Here is a 10,986-nt window from a genome sequence, read left to right as displayed (position 1 = left end):
GCAAGGTGGGTTACCGAGATGAACCGTTTATCATGGTACATCAAGCATCTCAAGTTTTTTATGTCAAAGATCCTGCGTCTGACCATTGGTATGTTGCTTTTCAAGGCAAAAAACAAATTGAAGTTAACGAAGACAATCTGATTAATATTTATATTGCTGACAACCATTCATTTCAAACTACAACAAATTTGGATGACCAATCTCTAGTTGACGATGATGTACATGAAATTCGGTCAGATCATGATGAGGGAATATACATATGATGAATCCATATCTTTATGTATGAATTTTCAATTTCTGTATAAGTATTTTATTAATATAACATAAGTTTTCCTTTTATACATTTCCTATGATTACTATTACATGTTTTGTTAATTTATATGATATTACATAAGTCTTGAAATAAAATTTAATGTTGTTATTTATTTTGACAGATATATGGCTGATCATCCACATTCTTCAGGGGATGAGGCTCCCCCAACCAGATCCACTAGAGGACCCACTAGGATGAAACAACTATTGATCAGGAAAAATAGTGGTGAAAGAAATCCGGTGAATGTGAATGTCACCACGGGTGTGGCAACTGGCCCTCATGCAGATGACTTCCGATCATACCTTGGAGTGGTGGCACGTGATAAGATTAGCATTCTCATTCCATCTTTTGATCATGTGTCTGAGGTTGATCGGAACATTATTTGGAAAGATATATTGGTAAGTTAGTTAATAGCATTTGAATTAAAATTTGTTTATACTGATAATTTTGTACTAATACAACTTTATTATGTTTTTTTCAGCTGGCATTTGACATTCCAAATGTCACAACACTTAGAAATAAGTATTTGTCAACTGTTGCAAAAAATTTCAGAAACTTTAAAAGCAAGTTGACATCAAGATACATCTTTGGACACCTTAAACATAAAAGTCCATGTAGTTCATATAAGTCCATTGATGAGGAGACTTGGCGGCTTTTTAAAGAGAGTCGGATGTCAGAGGAATGGCAGGTTAGTGTATTTCATATTATTCAATTCCTCATTAACAAATATATATCATATGAACTAATTAATTAATGTGTATGTGACAGGCAATTAGAAGCAAAGCACAAGGAACAAGTGCTCACAACAAAAACCCCCACCTATTATCTCGTGGTGGGTATAGGAAGCTTGAGGAGAAAATCCTCAAGCAAAAGGCAGATGCTATACCACCATCTCAGGGTGGTAGCCCTCCTCAGCCTCCTTCTCCACCGTCTAGACATGAGAAATGGAAGTTGGCCCGTATGCGACCATCGGGAACCTACTCTTCCGACACTGCACGAGAGATTTCTGAAAGAATTGTAAGTTATCATTGTTCCTAAAATAATAAGTATTGTCATTATACATACTACATTAAACTATTTAAAGAATATTGGTGTTTTGTAATGTTACAGGACGTCTGGGTTGAGCAGAGCTCCCAAGGGCAATTCACTCCAGAGGGTCGCCAGGATATTCTTGCTGCTACAATTGGACGACCTGAGCACCCTGGACGTGTACGTGCTGCAGGTCCTAGAGTAGGAATTAAAGATTATTTTGGGAGCTCTTCTCGTCAGCCTTCATATTCATATAGCGATACACAAAGGATGACAGAAGAGATCACAAAAAAGGTCCGAGAAGACCTTAGAGAGGAGGTCAGGGCCGAGGTGAGGGCTGAATTCCACGTCATGTTCCAACAGCAGTTTCAGAGCATGCGCCCGGTGTCGTCTCCTATAGAGGAACATGTTATCCCTCCCCCTCCCACAGGTAAACTTAATAAACATTTATGTGCAATTATTTCTATCTTTTGTATAATCTAACATTTACTCTGACAAGGAGAAGCGGGAAAGGAAGTTGTTCCGCATCAGCCATCCTAGAGGATGACATGGACGATGGTAGTCCATGTCTGCTATACATTTTAGAGGATACTGAGATGGTGCTGGTAGCTCGTGGAACAGAGTTTAGGTCAGCGACTGTATGTCATGGTATGCAACTATTAGAGGATGAGGTGAAGGTCTCAGTGGATGAAATGATCATACCAGATGCCTTGGTTCCTCTGTCCACGGAAGAGATTTTCACTGTGGAACAAGCATATAAGTCGTTTATCACTTGGCCTAAATTTTTGGTTAAACCAGTTTCTGACCCCTTGGTATGAAATTCTTCTTTACACTTCTCAATTTTAAAGGTTTTTTATGTCAAAACTTATCTTATCTTTTCATGTAACAACAGACGCAGGCACAAGAGAAGATTCCTCTATCTGAGGATGACCCTCTTTCTTCATTGCATATACTTGCTGACATCCTTGATGATAAGCCTTTGGAGGTTGAGTATGATGCTAATGTATTTGGGACAGGCTCTGAGGTCCCAATATACCTTAATAGCCAAGATGTTCGTGAGCTTGCGTCGGGAACACAAGAGTTGAATATTTGAATTATTCAACTATGGACGATGTAAGTCTATGACCAATTATTTATATATAAAATTGATTTATATATCAAGTATCCTTATATCAAAGTTAATTTTTGATTTCAGGTATCTGTCTGGGGTCAGTAACAAGTTGGGGCGTTCTGATGATTATGGATTCATTGATCCCCAATCAATTCATGAATCAAATGATTTTGACCAGATCAACATGAATCTGATAAGAAGTTTTGGAAGGGGCAAGAAAATATACTTTTTGCCTTATATATCCGGGTAAGTGAACTTTGTTAACATAATAATGTTCTATATGTGATTTTAATATTTAATAGTTACGTTATTATGAATTTCAGGCGCCATTGGCAACTTCTTGTTATGTCTATGCAAGACAACTATGCTTTGTGGTTCTGTTCATTGCACAGGCCTCCTCCCACACAACTCAGACAAGCAATTGATTGGTAAGAACCTCAATGTTTGGACTTTCTTTGTTATATAAATGAATGCTAAAACCTTTTTTTATATACAGTTCTATTCCAGCAAGTATAATGATGGGTGGGAGATCAATTGTTAATAGTAGAAAGATTGCTTGGATTTCTCTCAAGGTTTGACATATGCTAAAGCCATACTTTGTTATAATTGTTTTATTTTAATGTTATTCACTAACTATTATCAACTGTGATGATATATTGTAGTGTAACAGACAAAATGGGTCATATGAGTGCGGATACTATGTAATGTATTGGATGACCCATATTGTTCGTTCTCACATCACAAGTCGCTAGGAAACGGTAATATTTAACTTTAACAAATTTTGATTTTTTCCCAAATGTTGAATTCATATACACTAATTAATATGAATTGTCTTTTGTAGAGATTCAAGACTACTACACCAGTTCCTGAGAAGTCACTATTATTCATTAGGAACGCTGCTGCGAAGTATATAATTAGATTATACAATAGCTTTTAGATTTAAACATTGCATTTGAATAGATTGAATTTTCTTAGACTTTGAACTTTATTTGATGTTGAAATACATTTGAACATGTGTTTGTTATGTTCAAATTGAATTTGTGTACATGTTTTTATATGCAGGTCTGTTTTTGTGGTAGTGGATATCACAAAAACAGACCTGCAATTTTAAAAAACTGCAGGGGAATATGCCGCAGTTGTAACCACAACCGCGGCATATAGTGTTTCGTTTTTTTTTTTAAAATGAGACATATGGTCACAGTTAGTGCAAGAACCGCGGCATATACTGGGGTCTTTTGCCGCGGTTCAACCACGGCATATAGTGGACAAATTTTTTTTAAAAAAAAAATGGATTTAGGTAGCGGTTCCTTGGACAACCGCGACATATTCCGCAAACCTATATACCGCGGTCATAACCGCGGCCTAAAGTCTCTGACTTACTACTGCGGCTGAATATGCCGCGATTCGTAAACCGCGACGTATAGTGAAAAATAACCGTGGTAAAATCCCCTCGCTGCACCAGTGCATGTATATTAAAATGTATATGCATTAATAAACAATAAAAAATTTATTAATCTTCTTAAATGGTTCAATTCGACAATTCAAGATTTAGACTTATAAATTATGAGTATTGTCTCCTCTTATATTAATTTCTAAAAAAATACATTTCTTCAAAAAGCTTTGAAACAATAAATAATTTTTGTATTAAATCTCAAATAGGAAACTAAGGCTAATAAAATACAACAATATATTTAAGTATATAATTAAGGATAATCACATATCCAACATACAAAACATAAATAACATACTAGAAATTTATAAAATCATATTACAAATAAAATTTCAAAGATAATAATAAGAACTTGGGAGCGTAAAGGCAAACAACAATAGAGAATGATGCAACAACACCTGCGTTTTGCATAGTTACTTAATCTCACCATAATAATGCTATAATACTTGGCACAAATATTAACAAATTAATCTAAGGAGAGAACCCAAGCACAAAAACGCATAAATGAACGTAGAAACAATCATACCACGACTTTGATAATGATAACGATAGTGACAATGAAGCAAGGTGTGGTGACATGCGACAAGGTGAGGTGCGGCAAGGCACAGAGAAGTGACAACGGCAAAGCACTGACGGTGGCGTTCGCGTTCATTGTTATGCGACTGGTCACCTTTTACAGCGAAAGGAAGGAAGAAGAAAACTATGAAAGTGGTAACCTTTGTTTCTTTCGAAAAACATTCACTCTAAAAAGACATATGGAAATAGTTATTTAAAAAATTAAAGCAATATGTACACTATGACTTCGGTTATTCGGAAAGCTGAAACCTAAAGTCAAGTAATAAAATAAAAAGTTATTAATTTCAGTGACAATTTTGAAATTTTTATCAACATGGCTTTAGTTCCTTACAAAACTAAAGAAGAAAGCTTAATTAGCTTCAATTCTACTGAAAAATGAGACCATAGATTCTATTCATAAAAGAAATAAAAAAGGGTGTCAATTTTGAAAGGAAATATGGCTTCGTCTAGTCAAATAATCAAAGCAAAAAAAAGATATAGTCTCGATTGGTCAAACATCCAAAGCCATGTCTTTTTCAAATAAATAACTAAAAGCCCTATATTTTAAAAGTTTTGACGCACTTTTATGATTTGGTTGTTTGTTAACAGAGACAAGAAAGATAATGACTTCGGTTCATTTACAACCAAAACCATATATCCTTTTCAAGTAAATAAATAAATAGCACAATTTTTTGATAAAATTTAAAAAATTTAACATATATTTTAGGTTTTTATTTTTTATTAACCGAAAGAAAAAAGATATACAACTTCAGTTATAGTAAAACCAAAGTTATATAAATTAGACAAATTTAAAAAATATCATTGTATCATTTTATATTTTAATTTTTTTCAAAATGGAAATCTATAACAGAATGTTAATTCTGCATTAGTGCCTAGTATGATTAATGATGATAATCAACCACAAAAATTGTATATATTCAGTAATATTTATATCAGTAATTTTAAAAATATATAAAATTGGACAAAATATAAAAACAAATAGGGAAAGATATTACATAATATTTTTTTGCAAATGTTTTGTGATTACTTTACGTAATCTTTATGTTTATTTCCTACTATATATAATATTAATAATGCTTTATATATAAGCAATTTTTTTTATAATACTCAACTTTTTCTGAAAGTTTATTGAAATGTTATTATAAAAACCATCTTCTAGTTTCTTATATTATCTATATATTTTATATATTTATTAATATATTTTTAATTTTCTTTTTACGTAAAGTAAGATTTATTTTTATATATATATATATATATATATATATATATATATATATATATATATATATATAATGGGTTTGCTAACGTGTACGCCTGTTTTTCAGTTGGTACATTTTAACAATGTATACCGGGTTTTATTAGGCAAAAATAACTTATATCATGGATTCTAAGTTTTAAGGTCAAGGGTATTTTAATAATTTTCATTCTCAAAACTAAAAAAAAAACCCCTTATTCACCTCTCTTTCATTCCTCTCAACCCTTTCTCTTTCCTCTCTCTCACTCCAACCTTTTCTCTGTCATCCCTACTGTAGCTCCAATTGAAAAAATTAGAAATAATTGTCGTTAAACAATTTGCCTTTGTAAAGAGTTGAGTCATTGAAGATCTCTTCAATTTCACCATCTTCACTAACTTCTCTAATTTCATCATCTTCATATGTTGAATCATCATCTCTAAAAAATCCTTCAGGCCAATTACCAATTCCTTCAGATGTCATTATGCTTGTGAAAATTAGATAAATTATATACGACAAATTATAAAATGAAAACTCATTATAAAATCACTTTTTGTAAGAAATTGTTTAACGAGTGTTTTTGATGTTTTCCAGGTCAATTACCAATTTCTTTGATATTATTATGCTTGTGAAAATTAGATAAAATTAGATAAGACAAAAATTATAAAATGAAAACTCATTATAAAATCATTTTTTGTAAGAAATTGTTTAACAACGAGTATTTCTGATTTTTTCCAAGTCAATTACCAATTCTTTTATGCTTGTGAAAATTGGATAAAATTAGATAAGACAAAATTAAAAAATGAAAACTCATTATAGAATCATTTTTTGTAAGATTGTTTAACCGCAGTGTTTTTGATTTTTTTTCAGTTGAAGCTACCATAAGATGACAGAGAAAATGTTAGAGTGAGAGAGATGAAAAAGAAAGGGTTGAGAGGAATGAGAGAGGTGAACAAGGGTTTGGGGTTTCTTTTTTTTTTGTATTTTTGTCTACTAAAACCCGATACACATTGCTAAAATATACCAACTGAAAAACAAGCGTACGCGCGTTAGCAAACCCATATATATATATGTGTATATATATATATATATATATATATATATATATATATATATATATATTGTCAGACCTCGAAAATTTCACCTGTTAGACCTCGAAATTTTAAACCCAAAAACCCTCCGTCAGACTCATTAAAAACGGACTTAGAAACCCTCTGCACGGACGTCAGGTGTCAAGAAACGAGAATCCAAAAATCAGATAGTGGAATGCAAGTGTCAGCAGGAGAGCGGACGTTCGTTTTTAAACAAAACTGATTTTTCTGAAATCCGCGTCTCTCACTGCATGCACCCTTCTCCTTCCAAAAATCTGATCTTTCAGTTTCTCCTTCTTCTCTCTCGCAAACTCCCTCTTCTCTCTACTGTAACTCATCTTTCTTTGCTCCGATCACATTTCAGAAACCGTAGAAGTGTTCCCGGCGTCTTAAGCTTCATTTGGAACCGATCACTTCAACGTTCTGATACTGGTAAGTCTTCTTTGTCGTAACCGTTCGTTCTGGCCAACATGCAAGCCAAGTTCTGGTTTCATGAGTCCTTAGTATTAATTCTGAATCATTTTGGTATGTTATTTGATTTTGGTTCGTAGAGTAGTTGAGCTGTTGTGGGTAGAAGGAAATCTTGGTTCTTTGGCAAACCAACTTCAGTCAGTAGGACGTCCGTTTACACTAGAGGTAAGGGAAGCTTATTCAATTTAATTCTTATGTTTTTGACTATACTACATGAACTTTCGTTGAATTGTATGAAGCATGACTATGTGATGATTGATTATTTGATATGTGAAAATAACTGAGTTGATGTATGAGTATGTGAAATGGACTATAGTAGTAAGTATGAAATTTTGAAGTATTATGCTGAGGAACGAATTTGAATATATGTGGACACTGAATAATAAATTCCCTATGATATTGAACGTTCGTCATTAAACGGTTCTTGACCGTTCGGTGTTTCTTATAAACTCTTTTGAGAGTGAATTCTTTCATTTGGAAAGAGTTCTAGTTGAGGACGAGCGCCTTCTTGTAATAGTACTATGTTTGAGCGTTCGGCCAAACATAGATTCACTTGCGTGTTACGTGAGAAAATGAAAACCTTGTAAACAGATATTTTGTATGTTTAGTTATTCTTCCACAATGTCCCCAATGTGTTTATCCCTATGATTATAAATTGTTCCTATTATAAATTATTGATAAGTTTCAGCTCTCACTTCCATAATGAGTGGCGTTCGGTCTTATACCGAACGCTCATAAACCTTTTAATTTAGTTATCCTGATGAAACCGCGTTTGTCCAAACTCTGTAGAAATTTCGTTACTGTGTTTGGTTATTGACCAACACTTAGTCTTGATATATCTATATATATATATATATATATATATATATATATATATATATATATATATATATATATATAAATTATTCTACGTCAATTCTTTAAAGGGCGTAGCACGTACACCTTCACTATCTCCAACCTATAGTCTTCCTTATCTACTGTATTCTTCAAGTGTTGATTGTAGTTCACGAGAATCAGTTCTAACTAATTCATGATATAAGTAACGTTCGTTACATATTTTTATAGTTGTGTTCGATTTCTTCTTAAACTTTGAAAGTAACCCTTCAGTTTTATCTTATTCTAGAATGAGAGATTTCACGGTCTCGTTCATCTCGTTCGTCCTCGTTCTGAAGAGGGCTGAACGTTCGTTATTTGACGTTCTTGGAAAGTGTGATAAAAATGATATTAACGTGACAAATTATGAAAGATGAAAAGTATATAATATGAATATGAGGTTTTGAACTTTGAATGAGCGTTCCAGGGAGGAACGACTCATGAGTGAATATCTGAAAATTTGTAAGGTATGATTGTGGTAATGCTAAGCTGTCGATTCATCCTGATGTTCCGTGAGTACTCGTCCTCACGTAGAGGAGAGTGGGTCATGTGTGGGAACGACAGGAGGTCCTAGTCCTTAGGGTGACTTTCAACAGATAGGGCTAACCTCGGGTGGCAGCTGTTGAGAGTATCCCAGTTACTACATCACCCGGGTGCATGAACGTCGTAGCTACACAGATGTCATACAGTCCGGACGGTCGGTCTAGCAGTAGGCCTTGCTTTAAGTGTATTGTTAAATTCATATGTGTGTTGGTGTATGAATTGTATGTTTGACAATGAATTAAATTACATAAGCTTACCCTGTGTTTTCCTTGTGTTGTCTTGTTGTACATCTGTCTTGTCGTTGCAATGATCATCCGTGTGGATGTGAGCAGATAGAACTTTTGTAAGCCGTTCGGTCATGTTTTCCCTTTCTCTTGTACAACTCACTTTTGATAACCTATGTAAGGTCGTTCGGCCAAGATCGTTCGCTTGTTTAATATAAAACTGATTTGGTTTATCATTAAATGTAATTAATTCTATTATATGGTTTTATTGTATTTTTGGGATGTTACATTAGTGGTATCAGAGCAGTTTTGATCTTTTAAGGACACTGCAGGTTATGAGTGCACTATGTTTTTGTTGTGTACTTAATGTTCGTTTGATGAGTTATTCTAAACTCTTTGAACTTAACTAACGACCATTTTTCTCTGTTTTTCCAGAGAACAAATGGCACCCAGACCTCCTCCTCCACCTCAACCCACCGAACGTGATGTGTCCGACAACACTAGGTTGTTGGAGTCAGTAATAGAGAGGCTACAATAGCAGAACGCTGCCTTGATGCAGCAGAATTCGATTGCCTTACAGAGTTTGGAAGCAGCTCGCGCAAACTCTGAAACGATCCAGAGGAAATTGATGGAGATCCTAGCGACCACTAGGAATACACCGGGAGCGTCCTCTTCAAATGCGACTCATCCGACCGAGTGGAGCTTGGAGAGTTTTCTTCAGTACCACCCAGCCAAGTTCAACGGGAAAGGTTTACCGGACGAAGTTGATCAGTGGTTGAGCGACATGGAGAGAATCTACGATGCTAAGAGATGCCCGGATGATAGCAGATTGGCATTCACGGAGTATCTGCTAACTGGGGAAGCAAGCTATTGGTGGACGAGCATGAAGGCTATATTGGCGGACGCTGGCGGACGCTCACAGTCTCATCTCTTGGGAAGTTTTCCGGACCAAATTCTATGAAGAGTACTTCCCGGATAGCGTACGTTTCGCTAAGGAGGTGGAGTTTCTGCAGCTAGTGCAAGGTGGAATGCCCGTCTCGGAATACACCAACAAGTTCAAGCATGTGGTTCGTTTCAATACCATGGCGACCAGCAAAGAGTGGCAGTGTAGGAAGTTTGAGAACGGGCTAAGGAGTGAATTGAAGTTGCTGATATCCAGCCTATGCATTAGGATGTTTCCTGCCATGGTGGAGAGGGCCAAGGTGTTGGAGAAGAATGTGGCCGAAGTGGAACAACAGAAGAGGCAACAATAGGTGGTAAGGGGACCAGTGTCGGCTAGGAACAATGTTAATCTGAGAAGAACGCCGTACGCTCGACCAGCTCAGACGTCAAATACTGGGGGGTCTCAATCTGTATTAGTTGTTGGACAGTCTGGATAGCAGGGGTCAGTGAAGTGTTTCCAGTGTGGGGGACCCCATTACCGATCTTCATGTCCTCAGATGGCGGGAGTAAAATATTGCACTCGCTGCAGAAGGAATGGGCACTTAGACAGCGAGTGTAACATGGGTGGACGAGCGGCCATGAGACCACCCAATGCGGGAAGAACTCAGCAAGGAAGGGGAGGCCGAGCGCAGGCAGTAGGGCGAGTATATGCAATAGCGGGCGCTGAAGCTGCCAGTTCAGGTACACTTATCACCAGCACCTGCCTACTATATGGAATGAAATGTTGTGTGTTGTTTGATTCGGGGGCAACACACTCCTTCATCTCGAAGGCGTGTGTTGATAAACTAGGGTTAGCGGAGAGTGAAATGCAGTTCGATCTGGTGGTGTCAACCCTAGCGGCTGGTGAGGTTAGGACGTCTACAGTATGCGTCAGATGTCCTATAGAGGTTGAAGGGCGTAGGTATAAGGTGAATCTCATATGTCTGCCTCTGAAAGAGTTGGAGGTGATTTTAGGAATGGATTGGTTAGCCACCAATCGCATTATAATAGATTGTGGTGAGAAGAAGTTAGTCTTTCCTGATGAAGAAGAAGAAGAGTTAACGGTGACGCTCGGTCAACTGAAGGAAGACATCATGGAAGGCGCCAGCGTTTTTCTGATAATAACGCACGAAGACAAGGAGTTTGGGGAAA

This window comes from Vigna angularis, chromosome 7 (genome assembly GCF_016808095.1).
Source record: "Vigna angularis cultivar LongXiaoDou No.4 chromosome 7, ASM1680809v1, whole genome shotgun sequence".
NCBI lineage: Eukaryota > Viridiplantae > Streptophyta > Magnoliopsida > Fabales > Fabaceae > Vigna > Vigna angularis.
Note: the sequence above shows the minus strand (reverse complement) of the source record.